A 10,930-nucleotide genomic window follows, 5' to 3' on the forward strand; every position below is an offset into this window, starting at 1 on the left:
CACTTATTTATTAATTAACACTTTATATTTTCTTAATAAACATCACAGAGCATTGGCTTTTCATTCTGAGCCTTTCAACGCCTTTGAAGCCTCTTTTTTCCAGTTTTTTTTTTCATTTTTCACGTATTTAAATTAATCAATTGAACAAATTCACACTCTTCAGTTTCTTAATTACCATCAGAAACTATTGGCTTTTCATTCTGAGCGTTTCACACCTTTGAAGCCCCCTTTTTCTAACTTCATTCTTTCAACTCTTTTATACATTAAACATTAAATTACAATGATTTCATAAACTCGTTATCACCTATCAATTATCATGCACCAATCAATCAGGAATCACTAGAATCACAAATTACCATGATACAAATTTTTAACGCAGACTCCAACTATTTCCGACAAGTGGTGCCGACAGCTAGTGCTACTTCTACAACTACTTACTACTGCTACTACTACTACTACTACTACTACTACTACTACTACTACTACTACTACTACTACTACTACTACTACTATAGAGGCTAGAACATTTGACTAGCCTCTATACTACTACGGCTCCGACGGCGTTTCAGGCGGAGGGGCTGTATAGGCTATCGCTTGAAACACTGGTCTGCTTTACCTGCAGCCTACAGAGACTTGAATCATTGAATATAACGTGGAATTCTCAAAGCGTAAAGCAAGGCCTTGAAAGATTACTCGCCTATATCTCTCCCAGTGCACGTGCAAAGCCCTCTTGGACAGAGCGCTCCTGATAAAAAAAAATATTCAGCTTTTGTTCACTGAAAGGCATCTTGGGACGCCGAAGCAGCACCACTGTCGTGCGGGCCATTTTCATTGTGCGAGTAATCATTCAAGGCCGGTAAAAAAAGAATTCTAGGAAACCCTTTGGACCATTAAACAGCTATGAAGCGAAAGCCTTTATAGCGCGGGGGTCAGTAGCCCTCAACTAGGGAACCTTTTTCTCTCTTAAATGTTTCACTCCCACCTTCCTCCCTTCCATAACGGTGCGGCTCAGGTGTCCGCGAAGAACTGTGGCAGATACAGCGGCTTATCTTTCCTGTAAACCAATTTGAAACGCAGCTGATTCTCGCTTTCCTGCGTCTGCTTCTGTACGCTGTGTGGTGCGGTGTTCGAGGAAGCTTCAAATGAAAGGCGCAGCACAGACACCTGGGCCCGCTTGCACAAAACAATCTTAAGACTGTCTTAGCTAAGTCCAGACTTAGCTGGAGTCTAAAGAATAGGCCACTAGCATGGCCGCTTAAGACTGGAGTCAAGACTGGGCTTCAGTCCTGACTTGAATAAGTCGTTTGTATGATTACGACTCTAGTGCTGTCTTGGTTAAGACACAAGGACGCCAGGTGTCTAAGTGGATAAATTAGGGAAATACAGGGATGCGCTGGCACTGTCCCTGCTGTAAGATGTACACATTCCGTCAATTTTGCGTTGTGTAAAATCCGTGCCATTGCTTTTTGCGGCTTAAGAATGTGTTACGAGGAAAAATGCCCCAAGTGGTTGCTGAGGCCGTTCTGAGAAGCCACTCTGGTGAACATGAACCCGAAGCGTTCGACGTTCGGAACACGAGCAGTCTTAAATAAGCTTGGTCTTTCTAAAGACACCATTTAAGTCTGGACTTAGCTCGGACTTTATCGTGCAAGCCGGCCCTGGATTGGATAGATTGGACGCCGGCGGGGTCAGCTTCATATATGCGTGATTCGCCTGGTGAAGTCATCGGTCATGACCGGACGCGGAATCTCGCGGTATCTTGCGAAGAAGTGTGACACTTCTCGCGGACGCACGCACGGACGGACACTTATGAGACGATAAAGTGTTTTGCCTTTAAAAAACGTTGTTCGACTTGACAGCGGCGCGAATACTTCAGTCGGCTGTGCTTTGAGACGATCTACCACTTCTGAACTGACAGTTTGTTCCTGGAACCAAGCCGAAGCCCAAGCACTCCTCTTCTGCGATCCTTCATTACTCTCTTCGCATGACCATCCCTAGCCCCTCACCACATACTGCGAGATACCCCAACATGTCCGCTACCCGGGAGCTGCTGAAGGACTGGATGAATCAGAAGAGTGTCAACGAAGCGTCTACTCTGTCATAAACAGCCAAGCTAGACTGCGCACAAATAGGTCAGGTTCTTTTACAGCCGAATCCACGCTTTACGGCCAGAATGGAGAAAATCATATGGTGTACCCTCGCTAAGAAAACCAAACCATACCTCAAAAAAATGCCAATGAGGGCAGATTGGCATGCGGCCCTGTTCAGCTCCGACCTCGCGACGCAAAGTTGCAAGAGATCGGCTAGCGTCTTCAGTCAACGAGGTCCCGGACTGAAGATCCAACCAACCCCCACCCTAACCCCTAAACCATTTTTCTTAAATATTTCTTCCTGTTAATACTAAGTCCTTAACAATGAATTTTAGGGAATTAAATATCATCCAGCCGAGGCCACATGATTTTCAATAAGTTTTTAGCTGATTTCTCTTGTTGATTTAAACAGCGCGAACAGGAAGACACAGGACAAGATACTAGGAAGCCACAGTACAAGCGCTGACTCCCAGCTCAGCCTAAGCCTTTACTCCAAGGCCCAGATAAAAACAAACATGAAGAAAACGAAGCAATCACTTGAAACAAGCCCTGGGTTCACCTGCTACACAATAAGTCACTCAAGAAAGAAATTTCTTTGCTTGAAAGAGCAAGAGAAGTCTTGCTGACACAGTTATTGTCCCTTGAAATAAAATATGCTTCAGCTATTTCTCTCGTCAACTTTTCTTTGTGGCGATACAAAATCCTAACCTGGTTAAACATGGGAGTACACTTCTTCTCCTTCTTCATTGTTTTACAGGAATGACAATGTGAGACCAGAAATGTATTGTTCTTGCCACTTTCCCAGTTGTTCTGGTGTTCCAGTAGTCTTTGTTAATACAGCGTCCTGTTCGTCCTATATAACAGGCTAAACAAGGCAGTGGAAACCTGTATACAACACCAGTCTTGCATCTAACGAATGGGTCTCTATGTTTCACCCCACATTCTTGCTTCTTCAATTTTCTTTCCCTTTGAATAGCCGGGCAAATCATCTTCATCTTGAGCGAGGCGGTCAATGCGACATCAGCACCATACCTGGTGTTGTATACATGTTTCCTCTATCTTGTGGAGTCTGTTATATAGGACAAACAGGACGCTGTATTAACAAGAGACTATTGGAACACCGCAACAACTTGGAATGTGGCAAGGACAATACATTTCTGGTCTCACATTGCCATTCCTGTGAAACAATGAAGAAGGAGAAGAAGTGTACTCTTATGTTAAACCAGGTTAGGATTTTGTATCGCCACAACAAAAAGTTGGCGAGAGAAATAGCTGAAGCATATTTTATTTCAAGGGACAATAACGGTGTCAGCAAGATTTTTCTTGCTCTTTCAAGCAAAGAGACTTCTTTTTTGAATGACTTTTTGTGTAGCAGGTGAACTCAGGGCTTTTTCCCGGGATCGCTTCGTTTTCTTCATGTTTGATTTTATCTGGGCCTTGGAGTAAAGGCTTAGGCTGAGTTGTGAGTCAGTGCTTGCACTCTGGCTTCCTTGTATCTTGTCCTGTGTCTTCCTGTTCGCGCTGTTTAAATCAACAATCGATGTTTACCAACTCGCCCAACAAAGTATCTTGGTAAGTTCTCTTGGAAAGGCGTTATCTTTTTAACAATCTTGAACGCCAGATACAACGTGTTGCATAATTACCGGCGCGCTGTAGAATGTTTCTCCCAACTAAACCACGGAATCCACGCAGCTCAAATTTAGCACAGAAATGGCATTGTGTTATTAGTATTTTTAATGCCAAATTTGTTTGAGGTACTTGCCTGATTCAATCAGAAAAAAAAAAAAACAGATGTTCTTATCCTATGCGGCGGCGGCGAAGCACAAGAAAGCACTGCCCCAGCGCTAATACTTGTGGCGCCATCTTATGCAATAACCTTCCGTTGCCTCTTGCTGTGCTGTGACGGAGTTGCTGGAAGCAGCACAAGATGGCACCTCTGGTGTTAGCACAGGGGCAGCGGCTTCTTTTGCATGGCTGCCGCTGCATAGGGTGGGAACATTCGACTTCTGACTTTGTGCACCGGAATTGTGCAACGAGCTGTATGTATATCCTGGTAAGCTTACAGTTGTCCGTGACCAACCACTTCAGCGACTTCACTAAGTTATAGCTGCGAGTTGCAAAGGCTCCGAAACAACCGAAAAGCCCCACAATTGCTTGACTAGTGATGGTGCCTGCATGAGTACGATGCAAGAACGAATACTAACAACAGCAGCACTCAGACCATGTGCTACTGCTTCAGTGCACTTTTCGAACGGAACTGACTCTGCACACACCGTCTCGCTCAGAACTTCTTCTTTCATTCGAATTCCTCGTATATGCATACTTTTCCACATCTACTTAATTTTTATAAACTTTTTTTCGTTAGAGTGGCACCTAATGTACTAGAGATGTCAAACTGTACGCTGGGCTGCCTTGCTTTTCGACTCCACCAAAATGCGGCTGCCGCGGCTTGCCTTGAACCCGTGCCCATGGGCTCGATAGATGAAGCTTGTAAGCAATAATCCCACCTCAGTAGGGGTTCATAAACTTTCTAAGCATTAACAGACTTTCGACGGGCTGCTTTCGCAAAGGGCCGAAAAAATTGATCGACACTTCTGTCCCTTCATCTCACATCAGTGATGTCACTGTCCAAGTTAACCACGAGATGAACAAGCCTAGTGTCGCATGCACACGAACATAACTCCGCTCTTGACATACACAGCGGTACAGATGCATGGCAGCCATTTTAAAGCAAGTCGCCGATGGGACAAGTTTTGCCATCATCGGGCAGAACGTTGCTAGGCGTTTCCGTGGGGCAGGAACCGTATAAGCACTGCTACAGGTTCGAAGAGCATTCAAGGACTTTCAAAACTAGAGAAGTCTGAAACATTCGATGCGATGAGGAATGTAGCGACTTCATTACGAGAAATTGTAAAGGAATACATTTACTGAGAAAGTTTCCTTTGTCTTTAAAGAAATACGGCGAAACGTTCATGAAAGCTTTTGTCGCTTTTCTTAACGGATTGAATGACACGATGTTGGCATGGTCATTCCCTGCTTGCTTTTGTTCTGCGTATCCATTTGCCGGTGAAGTCGTATCACCAATTGCTGCTTCGAGTTATTTCCTTGTTTTGTTCATGATATCTAAAAGAACGATGCAACATTTGGCTGGTCGGCATGTCCCTGTTCATGTTTTTTCTAGGCATCCGGATGTGCATATTAATGGCGCACCTTGAGGGTGATACGAATCCCATCAGCGCTTCTCAGGGACCAGGAGCACCAGCACCGGTTCGTCGCACACAATTTTCTATAGCTACACTGAGGAACTGCTGTACAAGCAAAGCTCACTAAATATGGTGAGGCCAATAATATTTTCTCAAAACGTATTAGGCGGACAAATTTCCCTACGTGTGGTTCAGTAAAGACGATTAAGAAGACTCTCTCCCACGCGGTGCTAGGAATCGACATCGCGTATCTGTGTGACAAATACTTCAACCTGTCTAATAATGTCGAAGCTGCACTGATAAGTAACTTGAAACGTAAAGAAGTTCGCAGCACAGCCCCGTCATTGTTTCGTACTTCATGACTTATCCTTGCGCAAAGACCTACACGAAGGCTAGACACCGCTCAGTTCAGTTCAGTCGTTCAGTCGTGTCCGACTCTTCGTGACCATATGGACCATGTCACGCCATGCTTTCCGGTCTCTCAATATCTTCCTAACCTCACATAACTTCATCTGTAGTGCCTCGAGGATGCCATCTAACCATCGTGTTTGCTGCCTACCCCTTCTCCGGCGACCCTCAACCTTTCCCAACATCAAATCTTTCTCCAGCGACTCCTCTCTTCTCATCAGATGACCAAAGTAACTGAGCTTTAACTTTAGAATTTGACCCTCCAATGAGCAGTCAGGGTTTATGGTCGACAATATCGACCGATTTGACCTTCTGGCAGTCCAAGGAACTCTCAAGAGTCTTCGCCAGCACCACGATTCAAACGCGTCAATTCTTCGGCGGTCAGCCTTTTTCACAGTCCAACTCTCGCATCCATACATCACAACTGGAAAGACCATAGCACGAGTTATACGGATCTTGGTTAGCAGACTAATGTCTCTGCTCTTTACTAGGCGGTCAAGGCTAACCATTGCTCTCTTTCCCAGAAGCAGGCGTCGCCTAATTTCATGGCTGCAATCTCCTTCCGAGGTAATCTTGGAGCCCAAGAAGACAAAATCTGTCACAGCTTCCACTTCTTGTCCCTTATGATCCAGGACTTGATAGGGCAAGACGCCATGATCTTTGTCTTTTTAATGTTCAGTTTAAGCCCAAACTTCTCACTCTCTTCTTGTACGCGCATCAGAAGTCTCTTGAGTTCCACTTCACTTTCTGTCATTAAAGTGGTATCATCCGCATATCTAAGGTTGTTGATACGTTTTCCAGCAATCTTCACACCACCTGAAGACTCGTCCAGACCGGCCGTCCTCATGATGCGCTCGGCATATACCGGGTGTCCCAGCTAACTTGAACCAAGGGTTACAAAATAATATATTTAAGGTAGGTCAGTGAAACCAATTGCATACAACTGCCAGCCTGTTTGCGCACTACAGGCAATTTTTTGTTTTGCATTCACTTAATTAGCTAATTATGTTAATTTTTCTAATTTATTAAATATCGACTTTAGACCAAACATGTGAATTGGAAAGTTGTAGAGCACCTTCAGAAACCCGCATTCTATTAACTGCGATAAAGAAAATCTCACGTGTATCTTTTTTTCCGGGCTCAGAAGAAAGCCCGCGAAATACAAATAATACCACGTGACTAGCGCATTTGTGCGCCGCGACTGGGGTGCTCTCAGTCGTGGTTTGAGCGAACGACATAAGCTGCAGCCGTAACCCGATGGTCCCGTTGCAGCGGCAGGCAGAAATGTTGGCGATGGTTCGAGCAAGCTCGAGCTCGCCCGTCGCCACTGTGATTTTGGCCAGGCCTGCGCACCGCAGCAGCCTACATCACGACAGGCGGATGGCGATAAAGAACCGGCAAATGAAGGTGCAGCGCTAATTTTACTCGAGTCACATGATGTCATCTCGCCTCTTTACCCAATCCTTTATGCGCAGATTCAGTGGCTGATACCTTATCGCTCATTCGTTTGTCGTGACGTTTGCTAATGGGAGAGAAGGAGGCCTTGTTAGAATGTCGGTGGTGTCGGCTCGCCGTTCTCGCAGCTACTGCACCGTCACGTGGGCTGGCTGTCTGACGCGGGCGAAGAAGCCATCGCAGGCATATCGGCCTGCCGCTTTAACGGGGCCAAGAAGACACGGCCGCAGCTGATTTCGTTCGCTCAAACCACGACTGAGAGCACCACAATCGCGGCGCACAAATGCACTAGAAACGTGGTATTATTTGTATTTCGCGGGCTTTCTTTTGAGCCCAGAAAAAAAGATACACGTGAGACTTTCTTTATCGCAGTTAATGGAATGGGGGTTTCTGAAGGTGCTCTACAACTTTCCAATTTACATGTTTGGTCTAAAGTCGATATTTAATAAATTAGATAAATTAACATAATTAGCTAATTAAGTAATTGTAAAACAAAAAACTGCCCGTAGTGCACAAGGAGGCTGGCAGTTGAATGCAATTGGTTTCACTGACCTACCTCAAATATATTATTTTGTACCCCTTGGCTCAAGTTAGCTGGGACACCCGGTAGATTAAATAGGCAGGGTGACAGTATGCAGCCTTGTCTCACTCCTTTCTCAATCGGAAACCAATCAGTAAGACTATGCCCAGTTCTGACTGTGGCCTCTTGCCCTTCATACAGGTTCCTGAGGAGAGAGATGAAGTTAGTTGGAACTCCCATCTCTTGGAGAGCTTGCCACAATCTGCTGTGATCTACGCAGTCAAACGCTTTCGCATAATCAATAAAGCAGAAGTAGATGAGTTTCTGGAACTCTCTTGCTTTTTCCATGATCCAGCGAAGGTTGGCGATTTGGTCTCTAGTTCCTCTACCCTTGCGAAACCCAGCTTGCACGTCCGGAAGCTCCCGATCCGCACACTGCTGCAGCCTACCTTGGAGGATTTTCATTATCACCTTGCTAGCATGCGAAATATGCGCGATCGTGCAGTAGTTGTAACAATCTTTGGCACTGCCTTTCTTTGGAATGGGGATGTAAACTCACCTCCTCCAATCATGTGGCCACTGCAGGGTTGTCCAAATCTTCTGACATAATGTATGCAGAACGTTAACAGCGTCATGGTTGAGGTTTTGAAGCAACTCAGCTGGAATGCCATCAATTCCGCTAGCTTTGTTCTTAGCAAGGCTGGCTAAGGCCCATTCAACTTCACTCTTCAGGATGCCCGGCTCGAGATCATTAATCACAACCGTCTTATGTTAGATTTGCACATTCGGGTCCTTCTTGTAGAGTTCTTCTGTGTATTCCTGCCACCTCTTCTTTATCTCTGAGGCTTCAGTGAGGTCCTTGCCTCGTGTGTCCTTTATCACGCCCAGCTTAGCACAGAAGCTTCCTTTGATATCTTTGATTGTCTTATACAGTGCTCTTGTGTTCCTTAATTGGCTGTTGTCCTCAACTGCTTGGCACTGTATGTTCAGAAAGGCATTCTTATCTCTCCCTGCTATTTTCTGGAAATCCTAGAAGTCCTTAAAAGCGCCAATCATCAACGCCTGACGAAAGAACACTGGTAGAGGCCGGAACTAGAATTCACAGGAACAGCAATGACAGCTGTAGACTTGCCAGAAACTTCTATGACCAAAATGTAAGTTTTAAAAAAAGTGGCTGAGATTTAACCCTTCTAAACCTGATTAGACGAAGCGAAAGCGCCGTTTTGCTTTTTTTTGTGAGATTTAGACTTAGACATGGGCAGACATGGCTTTTTCTTTTAATGCGAAAGCATTATTTCGCAATGTTCACAGATTTCTATCTGCAGACCGCGTCCACAGGCCGCGTCCGCAGACCGCGTCAGCAAAATCGTGTCCGCGGCAGTTGTAATTGAGAAGTGGTAGAGGTTAATGAGTGGTGTCAATCGATAGAGGGTGACGTAATGTTGTGTGCGGAAAAATAATTGGGCCAAAAAGTTATTATGTAATAAATTAGAAGCAAAAAATGTAGAAGTAAAGACAAAATCATCTCATTAGCCAATAGCTTGGCGCCACATTTGAATGTATCAAATATAAAATAATTAAATCAGTCAGTTAAGGTAACATAAAGGATGTGACATCACGCAACCTGAAGTCAAGCCAAAAAAGGGCATAGGAAGGGATTGGCGCGCAATTTGAAAGTACCAAAGCCAAAAGTGGTTAATTAAGGCAGTCAATTAGGTTGACGTCAAGGATGTGACGTCACGCAACCGGAAGTAGAGCCGAAAAAGGGCATATAAGAAGGGATTGACGCACAATTTGAAAGTACCAAAGACTAAAATGGGCAAACAAGAAGTGAATTAATGTGATGTCAAAGATGTGATGTCACGCAACCGGAAGTAGTATCGAAAAAGGACATAGGAAGGAATTGGCGCGCAATTTGAAAGTGCCAAAGAATAAAATGGGTAAACAAAAAGTGAATTAATGTGACGTAGATGATGTGACGTCACGCAACCGGAAGTAGAGCCGAATAAGGGCATAAGAAGGGATTGGCGCGCAATTTGAATGTACCAAAGACTAAAATGGGTAAACAAAGAGTGAATTAAGCAACTAGAAACGAAAAGACGCAACCAACAGCCGCATCCGTGCTTTCGCATTATTCCAATGCAGATTCTGCAGTGCTCTTTAATTTTTTTGTAACGATATTTATTGCCTCAGGGCATCAGTTGGGTATGAGATGAAGAATGAAGAAACGATTAAATGAATGGAAAAAGGTTGGCTTTTTCGCGATTAAATTGGCGAGATACTGGGTTTGAAGTGCTGTGGTCTCGTATTTGCGTCCGTTCTGTGTGACTAGCGCAGTGTGCCTTAATGGCCAGCCCCATTCTTCCCTGTCCGCGCGCCGCCACGAGAAGATATATGACTGTGAGACGCATAAGCCTGCGCTCTGGGCTCGTCAACATACATGAAACAGTGGCACGCCGAAACCTCAACCAGCTGCGTGAATTTATGACGCCTTCTCAGAGCGGTCCGGCAGCGGAAAGAACACATGCACCATCCTTCCACATAGTCTGGCGGCATCTCTCCTTAGAAGAAAAGACTGCTCCCAGGGCAAAGACTTTGTTCAACACATTTATTATTCCGAAGGGGGTATGAGTGAGCCAACACGTCTCCACGCATCTTCGCCGACCCCTTGCATGCTAACAGACAACTTCTTAAGGGGGAAGGAAGTGATGTGTTCTCGTATTTGTGTCCATTCTGTGTCACTAGTGCAGTGTATCTTAATCTCCGCGTGTTGCCGCGAGACCTCGCCCCTGTCCACCCCCAGCGGTACACCCCTCACGGCGCGGGTACAATTGTCCGCCTCATGTTCTTGGAAGTAACTCCCATCTGTGGACGTTTCCAGCGCTCCCTCCCTTCGGCTGTCGCCTCCGCCCACGATAAACACAGTACCACGTACGTCTTCGCTGTATTGGCAACGCGCAAACACGACACGATACTAGGGAGTCGAGGACTCCATCAACTACAATAGGGAACGCATGATGCTGCATGTGCAGTCAAAGTTCAAAGCAAAGGTCTAAGGTCAAATGGTGGTACACCATATGTCGTACCATGGTTAAGATATGTAGCCACAGTGTCACCTCGTTGAGGGTCAAGAGGACGTCCAGGTTGACCCTGGCTAATACGTGGCGCAGTGAAGCTTCCGCTGCAAAATTCTAAGATTTCGAACTCCCTAATGCGAAATTTGAGCATTGAAGCGTTTTTCCGATATACAGAGG

The sequence above is a fragment of the Amblyomma maculatum genome, chromosome 1 (assembly GCF_055883805.1).
Source record: "Amblyomma maculatum isolate TAMU_Amacu chromosome 1, ASM5588380v1, whole genome shotgun sequence".
NCBI classification, from domain to species: Eukaryota; Metazoa; Arthropoda; class Arachnida; order Ixodida; family Ixodidae; genus Amblyomma; species Amblyomma maculatum.